This window comes from Giraffa tippelskirchi, chromosome 14, assembly GCF_054371585.1.
Source record: "Giraffa tippelskirchi isolate mGirTip1 chromosome 14, T2T-mGirTip1v1.2.pri, whole genome shotgun sequence".
Lineage (NCBI taxonomy): Eukaryota > Metazoa > Chordata > Mammalia > Artiodactyla > Giraffidae > Giraffa > Giraffa tippelskirchi.
The window spans coordinates 30218542-30235499 of NC_137288.1; the positions used below are offsets into that span (position 1 = coordinate 30218542).

At 36.3% G+C, this 16958-nt stretch overlaps 2 long non-coding RNA genes across 2 annotated transcripts in view; one reads left to right on the forward strand and one right to left on the reverse strand.

Annotated features, from left to right (window-relative positions):
• The window catches only part of LOC145534410 (uncharacterized), a 79805-nt gene extending 65984 nt beyond the window's left edge, over positions 1-13821 (reverse strand). Inside the window, exon 1 of the long non-coding RNA XR_014074569.1 lies at positions 13437-13821. This is a non-coding gene — a long non-coding RNA (uncharacterized LOC145534410). The remainder of the gene's footprint in view (positions 1-13436) is intronic.
• Positions 13822-13837: 16 nt separating this feature from the next.
• LOC145534409 (uncharacterized) lies at positions 13838-16392 on the forward strand. Its single transcript, XR_014074568.1, has 3 exons — positions 13838-14011; positions 14149-14274; positions 16321-16392. It is a non-coding gene; the product is annotated as an uncharacterized LOC145534409 (long non-coding RNA).
• Positions 16393-16958: the final 566 nt, after the last annotated feature.

Here is a 16958-nt window from a genome sequence, read left to right on the forward strand (position 1 = left end):
GTGTCATATCGTTTTGCCTTTTCACACTGTTCGTAGGGTTCTCAAGGCAAGAATACTGAGGTGGTTTGTCATCCCTTCTCAGAGAGTTTTGTCAGAACTCTCGACCATGATCCATCTGTATTAGATGGCCCTACACATCGTGGCTCATAGTTACACTGAGTTAGACAAGGCTGTGGTCCATGTGATCGGTTTGGTTAGTTTTGTTGTTTGTGGTTTTCATTCTGTCTGCCTTCTGATGAATAAGGATAAGAGGCTTACGGAAGCTTCCTGATGGGAGAGACTGACTGAGGGTCTTGTTCTGATTGGCAGGGCAATGCTCAGTAAATCTTTATTCCAATTTTCTATTGATGGGCAGGGCTGAGTTTCCTCCCTGTTGTTTCCCCTGAAGTCAAACTGTCTACTGGTGACTCCTTGACACTCATAGGCAAGTCTGACTCAGTCTCTTGCGGGGACACTGGAATGGTAGGTCCATGAATCAAGGTAAATTGGAAGTGACCAAACAGGAGATGGCAAGAGTGAACATCGACGTTTTAGAAACCAGTGAACTAAAATGAACTGGAAAAAGTGAATTTAATTCAAATAACCACTATATCAACCGCTGTGGGCAAGAATCACTTAGAAGAAATGGAGTAGCCGTCATAGTCAACAAAAGAGTCAGAAATGCAGTATTTGGGTGCAATCTCAAAAACGACTGAATGATCTCTGTTCATTTCAAAGGTAAACCATTCAGTAATCTGTAAGATACATCAAGTAAAAACAAGTATTCTCTTTGAGAAGTCCTCAATTTCCCCAAATACCAAAAACATTAAAAAAAAAAAAAAAGCACATTAAACAGAAAAAAAAAAAAAAATCTTTCAAGTCCTCCAATAATGAGAGTGAACAGAAAATAAAATGGCAAACCCTCTAATAATCAGTCCAATATAAGTTCCAATGTGAGTTAAATACACATAGAGAAACAAGTAAGGATGCTAACTTTTATTAGGGTGAAATTTATCTACAGCAAACTGCCAGATCTTCAGTGAACTGTCTGATAAAGACACATCAAGACCCAGAAGAGCTCTAACCCCACAGAATGCACTCATGTGCTCCTCCTCAGGTAACTTGTTTCATCACAGAAGCAGCAACTGACCTGATGTCTACCCTCATAGATACTTTTGCTTATTGTAGAATGTCATAATCATTATTTGTTGCTAGGTCTAGCTTCTTCAACTTGAATAACATTTTTTTGTGTATGTGCTGAATATATATCAGTAGTCTGTTCTATTTTTACTCACGAGTAGTACTCCATTGTATTGATATGACAAAATTATTACATTTATTATCCAGTTTAGACACATTTGTATTCTTTCTTATTTCTGGCTATTATGAATGAAACTACTATGAACATTCTTATATAAGGATATGTTGTTGTTCAGTCACTAAGTTATATCCAACTCTCTGTAACATTATGGACTGCAGCATGCCAGCAGGCTTCCCTGTCCTTCACTATCTCCTGGAGTTTTCTCAAACTCATCTCCATTGAGTTGGTGATGCCATCCAACCATTTCATTCTCTATTGTCCCTTTCTCTTTCTGCCCTTAATCTTTCCAGCGTCAAGGTCTTTTCCAATGAGTTGGTTCTTTGCATCAGGTGGCCAAAGTGTTGGAGCTTCAGCTCCAGCATCAGTCCTCCCAATGAATATTCAGGACTGATTTCCTTTCGGATAGACTGAAATGATCTTCTTGCAGTCAAAGGGACTCTCAAGAGTCTTCACCAACACTACAGTTCAAAAGCATCAGTTCTTTGGCACTCAGCTTTCTTTATGGTCCAACTCTCACAGCCATACATGACTACTGGAAAAACCATAGCTTTAAATAGATGGACCTTTGTCAGCAAAGTAATGTTTCTGCTTTTTAATATTCTGTCTATGTTGGTCATAGCTTTTCTTCCAAGGAGCAAACGTCTTTTAATTTCATGGCTACAGTCACCATCTGCAGTGATTTTGGAGCCCAAGAAAATAAAGTCTCTCATATTCCATTGTTTCCCCATATTTTTGCCATAAAGTGATAGGACAGTGTGCCAGTCTTAGCTTTCTGAATGTTGCTATTTAAGCCAGTTTTTTCACTGTCCCCTTTCACTTTCATCAAGAGACTCTTTAGTTCTTTTTCACTTTCTGCCATAAGTGTGGTGTCATCTGCATATCTGAAGTTGTTGATATTTCCCCCAGAAATTTTGATTCTAACTTGTGCTTCATCCAGCCTGGCATTTTGCATGAGGTACTCTGCATATAAGTTTGAAGCAGGATGACAATATACAGCCTTGGTCTACTCCTTTCCCAATTTGGAACAAGTCCATTGCTCCATGTTTGGTTCTAACTTTCACTTCTTGACCTGCATACAGATTTCTCAGGAGGCAGGTAAAGTGGTCTGGTATTCCCATCTCATTAAGAAATGTCCACAGTTTGTTTTGATCCACACAGTCAAAGGCTTTGGCGTAGTCAATAAAGCATAAGTAGATGTTTTTCTGGAACTCTCTTGCTTTCTTGTGATCCAACAGAGGTTAGCAATTTGATCTCTGGTTCCTCTGCCCTTTGTAAATCTAGCTTTAGCATCTGAAAGTTCTCTGTTCATGTACTGTTGACCTCACCTGGAGAATGTTGAGTATCACCTTGCTAGCATATGAGATGAGTGCAATTGCGCAGTAGTTTGAACATTGTTTGGCGTTGCCTTTTGGCGGGGAGGGATTGGAATCAAAACTGATGTTTTCCAGTCCTGTGGCCACTGATGAGTTTTCCAAATTTGCTGGTATATTGAATGCAGCACTTTCACAGCATCATCTTTTAGAATTTGAAATAGCTCAACTAGAATTCCATCACCTCCACTGGCTTTGTTCATAGTGATGCTTCCTAAGGCCCACTTGACTTCTCAATCCAGGATGTCTGGCTCTAGGTGAGTGGTCACACCATCGTGGTTATCTAGGTCAATGAGATCTTTTTTGTATAGTTCTCCTATATATTCTTGCTACCTCTTTTTAATATCTTCTGCTTCTGTTAGGTCCATACCATTTATGGTCTGTACTGTGCCCATCTTTGTATGAAATGTTCCCTTGGTATCTCCAAAGTTCTTGAAGAGATTTCTAGTTATTCCCATTCTATTGTTTTCCTCTATTTCTTTGCGTTGATCGCTGAGGAAGGCTTTCTTATCTCTCCTTGCTATTCTTTGGAACTCTGCATTCAGATGGGTATATCTTTACTTTTCTCATTTTCTTTTAGCTTCTCTTCTTTTCTCAGCTATTTTTACGGCTTCCTCAGACAACCATTTTGCCTTTTTGCATTTCTTTTTCTTGGGGATGATCTTTATCACTGCCTCCTATACAACATCAGGAACCTCCATCCATAGTTCTTCAGGCATTCTATCAGATCTTATATCTAGAATCTATTTTTCACTTCTACTATATAATCACAAGGGATTTGATTTAGTTCATACCTGAATGGTCTAGTGGCTTTCCCTGCTTTCTTCAACTTTAGTCAATTTAAAGTAGTAAGCAAGATGGCAGAATAGAAGGACATGTGCTTATCTTCTCCTGTGAGAACTCCCAAATTGCAACTTACTGCTGAACAACCACTGACTGGAGAATGTTGGATCCCACTAGGGAAAGATACCCTATGTCCAAGAGCAAAGGAGATGCCCTAGCAAGGCGGTAGGAGAGGCGAAATCACTTTTAGGATCAAAACCTCATACCTGCCAAAGATGCTCAGAGGGCTTAAACAAAACCTTGTGCACACCAGGACCCAGAGAGCCCACAGAGACTAAGCCAGACTAGCTTTTGAATGTTTGAGTGTCTCCTGTGGCATGGGTCAGCAGTGGCCTGCTGTGGGGGCAGGTGTTCTGACTGCAGCAGACCTTGGTCACGCAGAGTGTGATACAAGCCCTCTTGGAGGAGGTCACCATTAACCCTACCATAGAGCCCCCGAGCAGACGACCCACAAACTGAAGTACAACTACACGAAAGCAGCACACCTAGATTTGATTATAAATATACATGCCATTCATAATCATGAATGAAGAAAACTTCAAGTCATTCAAGACTATGCTTTTTGTTCTATTTTTCAGATGATTTTTAATGACAAAGGCAACATATTACTAATTTGTGATATAATTACCATCTTTTTTTGATTAATCAAAAATGAGTTTAGAGGGAGTTCCTTAGGCTTTAGTAATAAGTTCGGTCTCTGGGTCACATGTTTTGATTTGAAATATGTTTGACACATTTCAGTTTCTAAATCAGCCAATTCCATAAAAGTTCTGCTATACTTGAATAATATTTAATTTTTTATTTTAAATATTTTAAAAATATATTGTTTATTGTTTTTAAGTCAGTAGACTTTGTCCTATAAACTGAAGCTCTATTTTGAAAAGCATACGTATTAAATACTTATATCTTTTTGGTCATTAGAAATTCACCACGATAAGGTTATTATCTCAGTTGTCGGTATATTTTATTCTATATGATCTATTTTGTCTCATATAGAATTTGAATCTCAGCCATTCTGTATCTTATGCTTTCTGTGGATCCTTTATAAATTGCATTTACTTTTTTATTCTGGCATGAATATGATTGTCTTTATCTGGATTCTCATTTATATTTAATACAATATAGATTTATATCTATGATCCTATTTTGTGATTTTTTTCTATCTATTCTGTGTATTCACATGTACTCTCTTTTATGGCAAAATCTGAAAAATATTAGAAACATATAACTAATCAAAGTATAAAACTAATAAAATCTTATGTTTTCTTCTTGGGTTATAATTACTTATGAATACATCTTTAAATCTAGGAGATTTATGTCTCATGGAATTTTGGCTGGAATTTTATTTCTATTTAAAAATATACACTAGATATTATCATTGTTTTCTATAGTCAAAATCTATTTATGTTTGTCCATGTGTGGCTCAGTGGTAAACTATCTGCCTGCTAACACAGGAGACACTGGAGATGTGCGTTTAATCTCTGGGTCAGAAAGATCTCTTGGAAGAGGAAATGACAACCTTCTCTAGTAATTTTGCCTGAAAAATCCCATGGACAGAGGACCCTGGCAGGCCACAGCCCATGGGATCACACAGAGTCAAATAGGACTGAGCAAACACGAGTGTACTACTTTCATTGCTTTAAAATCACAGATAAAATATCATTGAAATTTTTATCAAGAATCACGTTCTCTGCCTGGAATCCATGCTTTAACAGTCCTTTAATAAGGATTTCTGGTGATTAATCCTCTCAGCTTTTGTTTTAAAATGCTCTGATTTTCACTTCTATCCTTACAGTTATTTATATTGCATGCAGCATTGATATGCAATTGATTTTTCTTTTCTTTTTTTTTTTTTGGTGTTTTGAGGATATCATTCCGTGTTTCTTTGGGTCTTAATTGTTGCATTTATGAAGACAGCTGTCAGTTTGCACTCTTTAAAGTAAATTTTTGTTTTATTTGCTGTCTGACTTTGTTTTTTCCTTTGATTTTCATTTTCAACAATTTCTCTATGGTGGTTCCTCATATGAATTTCTATTTAATTTATCTTGCTTAGAGCTGAATATATGGACCGGTTTATTATCAGGTCTAAAGAACTCTCAGCCATTATCTTTCTGATTGTTACCTCCACCCAGTCTGCTCTCTGCTGTTCTTCTTATACACATTCTATTCTCTGCAAGCATATTTTCTCTCTTGAATTTTATGTTTATTTTCTCCCTGTGTTTTAGCATGAACAATATATTTGTATCTATCTTATTAATTCTCAATTGGGGTGTGTCATTTTTGCTGCTAAACATTTCCACTGATTTTTAATTTGCTTTATTGTATTTTATATATTTATATTTTTATACTGTTTTCTTCAAATCCACTCTCATAAATTTTCTTCTGTCCTTCAGGTATTATCAGCTTGCTTTTTATTTCTTTAAACATAGTAAGCATTGCCATTTTGCAATCTGTGTTAAGCAGTTTCAGTGTCTGAAGTGTAAGTATTGTAGGTATCTTTCTGCTATCTGTATAATTTACTCCCTCTTATATCGCTATGTTCTTTTGAGTCATGTTATTTTTAATTGCATGCTAGACACCTTAAGTTTTTGTCATTAATTGTTTTTCATTATATTTCATTGTTTTTCAAAAGATGATTATTTTGAAAAAGCTACATTACCATTACCAGTCAGGGAAGTCTTATCCATATTCTCTTTTAAAATACACTTCATACATTTCAGCCAATAAGAAAAAAGTAAGTAACACAGGAGGAAATATATTTTAAAGGGTATTAAAATATATCTTAATATATTATTAACATATATATTAAAATATACCTTATCTCTTTGCATCACACTTTTAAAACTTTGTAAACATGATTTTTTTTTAAATAAACTGTGTTGATCTCCTTAAAAAGAATTTGTTTAAACTTTATTTAATATGGGGAAAGATGTATAAACAATATTTTACATTTTACTTATATTATTTGACAAATTTTTAAAACAAATAATCCAATATTGATGAACAACATACAATATGAAACATATAGCAACTGATTAAGACATATGGTATTCTTAATGATGTAGGGAGCTATTTAGGAGATAATCTTTATTTTTAAGATGTAGCATATAAAACTGTTTAAAGGGTACAGTCCAGATTTGTCATGATACATGGAGAAGTTGCTTTTGAATGATGAAGAAAATGTCACTTTCTACCCAAATTGTGGATTTTTTTTAAAATTAAAATTATATGTTAGTTAAGGAAAAAAGAGAAATATCTGATAAATAAAGTAAAATCCAATGAAAATTTGTGTTTGCTTATGTTCTCTGGTTCCACATAGCAAAAGTTGCATTTTCCTTTTATATTTTTTGTCTAACAATTCTAATCTGTAAAAACTTCTTGGGGACAGCAACGATACAAAAGGAAACAAACACAAACAGCAAAATAACAGCAAGAATTCAGAAAAAAACAAACAGTTATGGAGACCTGTCTTCTTTTTGTCACCTGTCAAAACCAGATCGCCTGTCTTTGACCACAGTTTATGCTTCATGCAGTCTCCTTTCAAAGCAGAGTTTCCAATATCCTTCATGCTTACCTTGGCACCTCAAGCCCAGCATAATATGCACTGCAGTCTTCTCATCCTGTGCCTTCCCTGTACAGGCTTCTTGTCTCTTAGTTCAGAGTGCGTCCTTTCATCATATGTGAAAACACTTTTAAGAATCAGAGCTCACATGTTGGTTTCCTGAGCCAGAGAGCTGGTAACTTACTCATTTCAATTATTGTTAGAATATCACTTTTTTAGATTCCCCTCCTTTAAATATTTATAGAATAACTGTTCATAGGTTAAAGAAAAAAAATATTTTTTTCTCCAAATATATTAAGTCCAGTGCTCCTCTAAAATAAAGTTCTAACTAAACTCCGAGTTCTTATTTTTATTCTTTCTCTGTTATGAAATTCAGTGTGGTACTTAGTGTAAGATTCTTATTATTTCTGTGAAGCTACTAGTTTTCTCCCATAGGTGAGGATTACGTCTAGAAAAGAACAATTCCTATTTCTTTGCCATCTACCAACTGTAATGTCATCAATAAGGCAAGTCAAAAGCGAGCCTTTCAGCAGATGTTACAATAAAAGAGCAAAGCTGTCATTCTGAAAATTTGGGGACAATATGCCTCAGATGGACAGAGTATAACCTTTTGTGTGTGTGTTTTCTGGGGAAATTATCTGAAATTCCAATATTATCATTATTTTTCATCTTCCAGAATGAAGATAGAGTCCTCAAACTTTCCCTCCCCTTTCTACTTCCTATAGTGATTCAAACAATTAAATATAAATCATGGGCTTTTGTGGAAGAAAGCCTAATTTAAAAATCATCTGTATACATTATCAATATCCTAGAGCTGGGACTATTTTAATTTCTCAAGGATATTTTAAAAACCACTATATACCTGTCTATATGTGCAGCCAGCCAGGATTATGAACAAATATTGCCATTCACATGGTCTTTTCTCATTAATTTAATTGGCCTATAGTTATCTCATCTCCCACAGGGAAACAAAATAGCGTGAAATCCTTCACCATTTGTATTTCGAGAGGAGGGGAAAAATGCTTTATTTGGAATATTGCAACTTTTATTTGATGAAAGTTACTATTAACATATTTTTATAATCTTCTCAGCCTAGCAACAGCAGGAGTAAAAGGTGTGAGGGCCATGTAATATTCATGAAATTAAGACGACTTGAGATGAAAGGGAGTTCCATTAGAGAGACCAAGTGTGACAATATGACACATATTTGCATATTTTACACTTTAAATCTTTTCAGCACATCCAAGTTGATATATGGATGTAAACATGCATTGCCAGTTTTTAGCATATTATAAGCCCTCAAGACTTTGCATGCATTTTAATATGTTTCATTATTGCTGTAGATTTTAATTTCCAAACTGCACAGCTTTGATGGAAGGAAGCTGGAAGTTGAGGCATCTGGCCTCTGCCCCAGGCAAGCACAGTCTTTTCCTTGAATATTTTGGGCAGAAACCAGGCTGTTTATTTGTGGGGCAGTGGGGGGAAATTAAAACAAAACAAAAAAATGTGCTGCCCAGAAGCACGTTTTGTTTGGTACACATACTAATTAAGTGTTAACTTAACCATCCTGGCGGGAAAGCAAAAGCATTCAACTGTACATGTGCCAAACGAAACAAGTTGTGTGGAGCTTTTATAATCCCTTTTTCCCTCCTCTCAGCCAGGCTCAGTTCCTACAGTTTGAAAGTGGAGATTATTGAAAACAGTTTAAAAAAATGAGTTTGAAACGGTATTTGTTTTCTTAAAACAACTGAAAATAGCTTTTAGTTGTCCATTGTATTTTCTGGAACATAGGGTCCCTTGTTAGTATAGGAAAAATTCTTCACATAGACTTACAAGAACATATTTGACCAAAAGAACACAGGACCTAGGGATTTCCCTGATGGTCCAATGGCTAAGAGTTGGTGCTTCCATTACAAGGGGTGTGGGTTCAATCCCTGTTCAGGAAAATAATATCCCTTGTTCTGCCTGGCAAGGCCAAATAACAAAAATACAAACAAACGTGGTATCTACGTAATTAGGGGTTTTCCATTTGTTTGTTTGTTTCACAAAGCTTTATATTTAAATAAAGATGCATGAACTTCTTCTGCAAACTATTACCTAAGAAAAATTAAAGTAAGTTAAAGAAAAATGATTATTAACAGTTACCTTTCAATCCATTGTCATGACCTTTAATGAAGAAGATGACTTTTAAAGATGGTTTCTAATGATCATATCAAAATTTATTTTTATTGATATTGAACCATCATGCTTCACCTATTAGCTTCTTTCAAGTGTTCAATAGCATTTTATTGTATTTCAAGGGGTACTCTAGTTATATGCATCTTCTCATAAAGGGTGAAAATACATAGCAATTATCAACTATTCAGAGATTTATTTGGATATTCTGCACATACAAAATGTTTTTTAGAAACATAAGAGCGATGGAGAAGAAATCAAAAGCTCTATTTCTCCTCTAAATGAGTTTTTAAACAAGTGAGAGAGAAGTAATGCTTAGGTTTTTTAAAACATGTATTACCATCCTAAGAACACAGAAATTCATTTGTAAATGAAACAAATAAATGAGAGATTCAAAGTTTATCAATTAGGAATTGGGAAGTTACCAATTCCTAAGCATAATGGTGGAATCTGATCAGTGTGGTACTAAATATTTGCAATCCCTGGTGGAATAAGAATGAACTATAGTTTCTGTAAATGTGTTCTATTAAAACACATGGCCTGCCCTACTACCAAGTCACACTTAATTCCTATCCTTTCTCTTCTCCTTCATTTTCCCTAGTAAAACAAACAAACAACCAAAAGGACTGCGTCTGTTTCCTTACGTGTCAGTTAACTTGGACCACATCCTATTTCCCAATCTAGTTCCTATTAAATCATTCCCAAAGGCACTGAATTCCTCTCCTCATGGCTTCAGGCACTGTCTGGGAAAATGACATGAATGAATTGCTCTCCCACAACAAGATAGTATTTTGCATAATTACAATAAACATTGCTGTCCTGGACTCTGCTCTGCACAATCTCTGGACTTTTCTTACACTGGGTGCATATGGATTTGTGGTTGAGCTTAATACTTTCTTTGGAAATTCTGACTTGGAGAAAACTACCATCTTTTTCAGAGCCAATATCTCTGTCAATTCCGTTCCCCTTGTTCTTCTGGGTCCCAGCCTTCTTGTCCTCACAACAGAACCTCTAGTTTTGCTATGGCCTATCCCAGAGTAGGCTTCTATTAATTAATCTTGATGCAGCCCTACATGTAGCTCTGCTACGAGGGCTAAACAGGTTCCCCAGGTGTGTCTGCTGTCATCTGCATTATTGTGTGCTGTATGAATCACAACTGTCATAAATGAATAGAGAACATTTGTTGATTTATCATATTTGAATATTTGATCAAGTGAGTTAACGCACTAATTCGCAGAATATCAAGTTCTTCTGAATGTCTCACAGTCCTTCAGGTGAGTTAGACAGTGACACAAATGGTAAAATTCCCCTCATTTGTGTTCTGCACTTCTTTGTGATGTAACATCTTGTCTGCATGATTATTTATTTCTACTTTGAATCTTACATGACATTTAATCAAAAACCACAATCAGAAAACTAATTTAACAAGGGCACATAACTCACACTGAACCTTTTTTCCTTACAATGGAAACTGCGAACACAAAATAATAAAAAGAAGTACAGTACATCATGAAAATAAAAGGAATTTTTACTGAATATTTACTCTGAGTCAAGCACTTTACCTGAATTATATTTCTTTTCCCTCATGACAGCCTTATGAGGTAGGTTCAATTATTTGTATCCCCATTTTCAGAGGAGAAAACTGAGGTTCAAGAAGTTAAATGACTTGCCTAATATTATACAGCAGGCATATAGACGCACATTGTTTTAGACTCATCTATCAGACCACAGGGTTTATGAACTTACATTTTGTGGCATCCTGCCTGGGAATCACAGATTTAAAAAAATCATCTTTGAATTCAAGAATTATAGAAAGAGGACTTCCTGCTGCTTTAGTATCTGAATAGGGGAACAAGTTGAATTTCTGTGCCCATCACACCATCTTTCCTTGACAACTTCCAGATGATAGGTAAAACGTTTTAAATATTCCATTTTATCAGTTCATTAAATATAAATTTATTTCCTATTTTCAAGGTCTTCTGTATTCCTAATGGTGTCCCCTTCTCCAAAGGTTAGGTCAATCTTCCAGTATTTCCAGCATCCACATACTGCTTCAATCAGACCAGTGCTTTCCATTATCATGCTGACAGCACTTTCCTAGTGATTTTCCTCTTATAGTTTCCATATTGTAATGCTCTGTGTCACTCTCTTGAGCTCTGTCTAACCTAAATCCTTTGCTGTTGATTTATACATTAAAGTTACCCTTCCTTACAGAATTTTATCTTTACCTTTACTCAGTCCCACATTTATTTACTCGACTATTGATGATCAGCTATTTACTTAATGCCAGGGACTAATCTAGCTTAGATGTGAGAGTTGGACCATAAAGAAGGCTGAGAGCTGAAAAATTGATGCTTTTGAACAGTGTTGCTGGAAAAGACTCTTGAGAGTCCCTTGGACAGCAAGGAGATTAAATCAGTCAATCCTAAAGAAAATCAACCCTGAATATTCATTGGAAGGACTGATGCTGAAGCTGAAGCTCCAATACTTTGGCCAGCTGATGGGAAGAACTGACTCATTGGAAAAGACCCTGACCTGGGAAAAATTGAAGGCAGGAGGGAAAGGGGGTGACATAGGATGAGATGGTTGGATGGCATCATAGATTCAATAGACATGAGTTTGAGGAAGCTCCAGGAGATAGTGAAGGGCAGGGAAGCCTGGCATGCTGTAGTTCATGGGGTCGCAAAAAATTGGACACAACTTAGCAACCAAACAACAACAAAAACAAACTAGCTTCAGATGGTAAGAAAAGAATAAGTGAAAGTGAGCCCTCCTCCTATTGAACTGTAGAGATGAAGACAAAGACTATTATAAAAATTTGCAACAAATGATGATTTTTATGACTTAGGGTAAAACACGACAGAAACACAACATAATTATTCCATAACTTCCAAAAATGGAAATAAGTGGACCACAGCCGGGGGGCATGGGACTGGAAATCAGGAGAGAAGCAGAAAGGAACACCAAGGGCCCAAACTGTACATCCTTTTATTGAATGGTCAGAGAAAAGTCCCATGAGTCAAGCTACGGCCAGAGAAACAAGTGTCTAAACACCATGATGAAGAATCCAGTCTCCTTCTTAAAAGCCAGTGTGAGTGATCTTATGGTTTTAAACAGAATCGATTAAACAGGCATGAGGAAATGTGTGAAAGGTTGAAGTTGTCTGTGAACTTTAGGACACTGTAGTATTTGCCATTTAGAAAGGTCACTCTGGCTCATTTGTGTGGAATGCATTGGCAAAGGATGTGGCTGAAAGTCAAGTAACCAGTTATCAAACTATTGTATTCCAGGTATGAGTAGATGGTGGCCTCATTAGGACAAGAGCACCAAAAAATAGTGGACACATTCCAGAGATACTTAGGAGTAGAAACCATAGAACTTGGCAATTGATTGGATGTGGGAGATTAGAAAATAAAAAAAGAGGAATAAGTAATTTTCCCCAGATCTCTGCCTCTGGGACCTGCGTGGATATGAGAGGTGAGCAAGAGTTGAGCAAGTAAGAAAATGAAAAGAAAGTTCAAGTAGATACATACTTCAATAACTATGATTTCATATTGGTATTCCTTGTTGCCAAGTGTGCAGTTGAACCTTGCCTCTTCCATCCAAGTAGACTGTAAACTCCTAAGTTTAGGAACTGCCCAGTTTTATTTCTTCTGCCTCTCCTAAATAGCTCAGCGTTATGCTAAAAATTTAATAAGGAATCAATAAATGCTTTTCTATAGTTTGCTTGATCAATGCTGAGAGGAAATACATTAGGCTCTGGCTCAGAGATATCATTATGGGATGTATTTCCCCAATTATAGAATCACAATTGAACTTTACATGTGCTTTGCTTTCAAATGCCTGAACTCAGAATAGAATTTCTAAAATCTGCTTTATAGAGGACATACACTTACACAGGGAAGGTGAATAAGAAAAAAAAAATCTGTTTTCAGAAACTGAGAAAATGATGGTATATTAAATGTATTCCTGTGACACTGGAGGAGGTAAGAAAAAAAAAAAAAATAACAGGGCTGGCCAAGCTTCTTTTTGTGTGAAATTCAGTCAGCCATTGCTGCTCTGGTCCCCTGGGTTTGTACTTTTCCTCTCTCCATGACTATCTATCACTGCTTGTAAAACTCTTGCACTAAAAGATCTTAAAGTTCACAGTAAAGCAATGCAATTATTCTGAGTCATTCCTTCTTACCTTTTAACCTAATCTTCAGAGGTGCTGAGACTGAAGAAGCACCGTTCCCAAAATGAGCCTAATCTTGTCTCTGAAAATAGCACTTCCTTGCCAAGAAGAACTTTCTCCTTTTGAATGGCTGCAATGATGAGAAAAAGGAGCTAGGCTTCATTAATGGCCCTGGGCATGGTGGGCACTATGTCTGAGCGTCTTTGCTTTCTGCAGAGAATAGCACTGTCTACTTAGCGACGTTTTTTCTTTTTTTCCCCTTTTTATCCTTATAATGGCTGTTGGCAGAAAGCTTTGAAATAGCTCATTACTGATTTCTAATTCAAAAAGTTAAAGGAGTGAGGGGAAGGGCAATGCAGATTCATATTTAACTATAATTCTTTGGAATGCCTACTATGTGGTAGGCGCTAGGTAGGTGTCGCCATGACAACCCTCTAAGTCAAGCATCATGAACCTAGTTTAGTAGCATAAAGGGGCTAATTCATATATTGTAAGAAAATCATCAAAGGTGGGGAATCTGAACCCAGATCTTCAGATGCCAAATGCATTGATCACTTCTTGACCTTTATTTTGTCCAGTTTATTGAGGTATAATTGACATGTAACATTGTATTGATCCAAGGTGTCAATCTGTTGGCAATAAGGGGTTAATGAGCAAGACAGTAAGTAGCAAGAAAGTGGACACAGAAGATACTGACTCCAATTATTATTATTTTTCCTATGAGCTTTAACATCTGACTGCCAGAAAAATGATCTCATCATCAACATTTTCCCCCAGATGAAGCTATTACAAAGAAATGGCATCTTTTGCTACTTGTCAACTTCCCATCCAGCCACTGCTCAGGGAGAAGGTACTGTGTTGCTCCTGCTTGTGGTCAATATTCATCCTTCTACCTGTGCTCTGCATCCCTTGCCTCCTGCCTTCTTGTCTGAACTCACTTCCTTTATCTTCCCCTCTCTCCCCTGCAACTCCTAATTTTCTACAGATCCTGCCAATCAGCACTTAAGTTTACTCAAGTCTCTCCAAACTTGGGAATAGGAAAAAAAAAAAAAACACATACAACAAAACAGTCTCTTTTATCCTACATCTCAAAAGAACTTCACACTTTACTCCCACCCCCGCCCCCACAGGCAGCAAGCTACCTCCATGAATTACATAATTTAAATAAACTATTATGGACCAAGTGTTTGACATATACTAAGTCACAATAAGTGTGACCTGTTCTTCTTCACAGAATTGTTACCCTTTTTACCTCAGTCCTCATCTGCATTGGATCTGCTTTCAGGATCAGGATTCAGAATTATGAATCTCATTTTATATTTTATTTTCTCTTGCCTCTCTTATATCTCATGATACCCACCTAGATTGGTTTTCCTCTCCTTCTCTGCCTGCCCTTTCTCAGATTCCTTTTATTAAATGTTAGATATCTTTGGTATTCTGACTCATGCCCTCTTTTTGATTCATTTTCTACCTTCTCTCTTGTTCCTGTCATCTATTGGAATGGTTAACAATTTGACAATGACTCCCATTTTGCTTTTTACCCCAGTATATCTGTATTCAAATTTTATATCAAAATTGATTTATCTATTTTGATAACTCAGAATCACTTCAAACTCAGCATGCTAATTAATAAAATCACTAAGGATAAAAGAAGGGTAAGTGATTTTTCCATAAAAGAATAAATGCTGGTATATTCTAGAATGGTGGCAATAAGGATGATGATGAATGAGTAGATTCCAAAGATATCTTTCAGGTAGAAGTGGAAGGATCTGAAGACTGATTATTTGTAGTAAGGATACAAAATCTAAAATCAGTAAAGTAGATCTGTTGCTTCAAATTTGGAGGAGAGGAAACAGCAGACACAGTTTTAGAAGAAGCTAGAGAGGTGGGCATGAATAAGTAGTAAAGGTTCTTATATGTATGGGGGCTGTATCCTAGCTGCAGTGGGGAGCTGCTGGAGTTTTTAGACAAAGGGAAGATGCAATCAGATATGTCTAACAGGGAGCTTACCTCTGACTGCTTTGTGGGACTTACCATATAGCAGGGTAAACAAAAGAGATATGTGAACAAATAACTAGAATCACTAATGATTAAGTCATGCCAACATGATTAATGCAAGCAATAAAAGTGGCTAAAGATAAGAGGAGGGGAATTCTTTTAGATTGCTAAAGAAGGCTTTACAGAGAAGTAAAAATTGAAAATTTGATTATAACTTCCATGATGCATTAGATCTAAGTAGAGAAAAAATTAGAACTTCTCAGGAAGACAGAATTCATGTGGAAATGAGTAACACACCAAAGTTGAACTCCAACAGGAATTTTTTGGATGGGACGTTGGACTGACCAGTCTGCCTGATGCAGGGAATTCGCATGGAGGAGCTAAGTGAGGAAAAGCAAAGATGATGGCACTTTTGAATGTCACTGCACTAATGAATGCCCAGATGTTTTCCTAGGGAATTTAAATTTTTTCCTAAGCCATTTCAGGGTCCTGAACTGAGAATTTAGATTAAAACCTTCTGTGCTTTAGGACAGCAAACATGGTGAAGGAAAGCCTCTAGTTAAGGCTAGAGGGATTAGAGAAAGAAAAACAAGTCTTGAGGGTGTTTATAGGGTCTGAGGCATGAGGTATTGAACAAAGTTCGCTTCTAAGGAAATGGAATGAAATTGTTGGAAGTGAAAGAATCAAGGAAGAAAAAACATTGAAATAAACATTACACACATTGATCTAGTTATCTAATATCCCTTCAAGATATAAAGGGGAAATGCATTTGGTTCGAGTACAATACAACTCAGTGTCTCTTTTTGGAAACAGTTTGCACTCCGGAAAGAGACAGGGGGTAGTTTCTATCTGCAATTTTTCTTCCAATCTTACATCTGTCTTTATCTTATTCCTACAGTGCCTAAAAATTTAGGAGGAACTATCCAAAGATGACTCCAAAATTTGAAATAAATCCATAATTCCTGATAAATATCTGTTGAGTCTTTCATAAGCAATGCTGCCAAGGAGGATAACAAACAATGGAGAAACATTAAAACTGTGATGGCAGAAATGCGAAAGTGGGGAAAAGAGGTAAGGGAGACAATAATAAAAAAATTCTACTCTAAACATAATGTGTAAGTAAGATTTAATATCTTCCTCGGAGCAAGCCACAGTTAATTTCAGGGCAGCAGGCAATTTGACTGGACAGAATAACTTCTAGGAATAGTTACTGCAGATAATCCAGAGCTGTTTGACAGACAATGCTAAGATGTTGTGTTGTTTGATATATGCCTTCAAAATAAATGTAGGAAGTATTGGATCACAGAATGAGGAATAGACACTCAGAATTTAGATATTTCTCACTGAAGGAATAAGTCAAGAAATAACAGGCTCCGAGGGCAAAGTCAAGAGAAGGATAGCAAAAACTGAAGAACATCAAGAAAAAGGAAGGGTATCAGGGCTCACAGTTTTGGCTACTGGTCTAATTAATGTGAGGATGAAGAACAGATGTGCTATTGATTGCATTTGTTTTAACACGTCTGACCAATTTTCTTT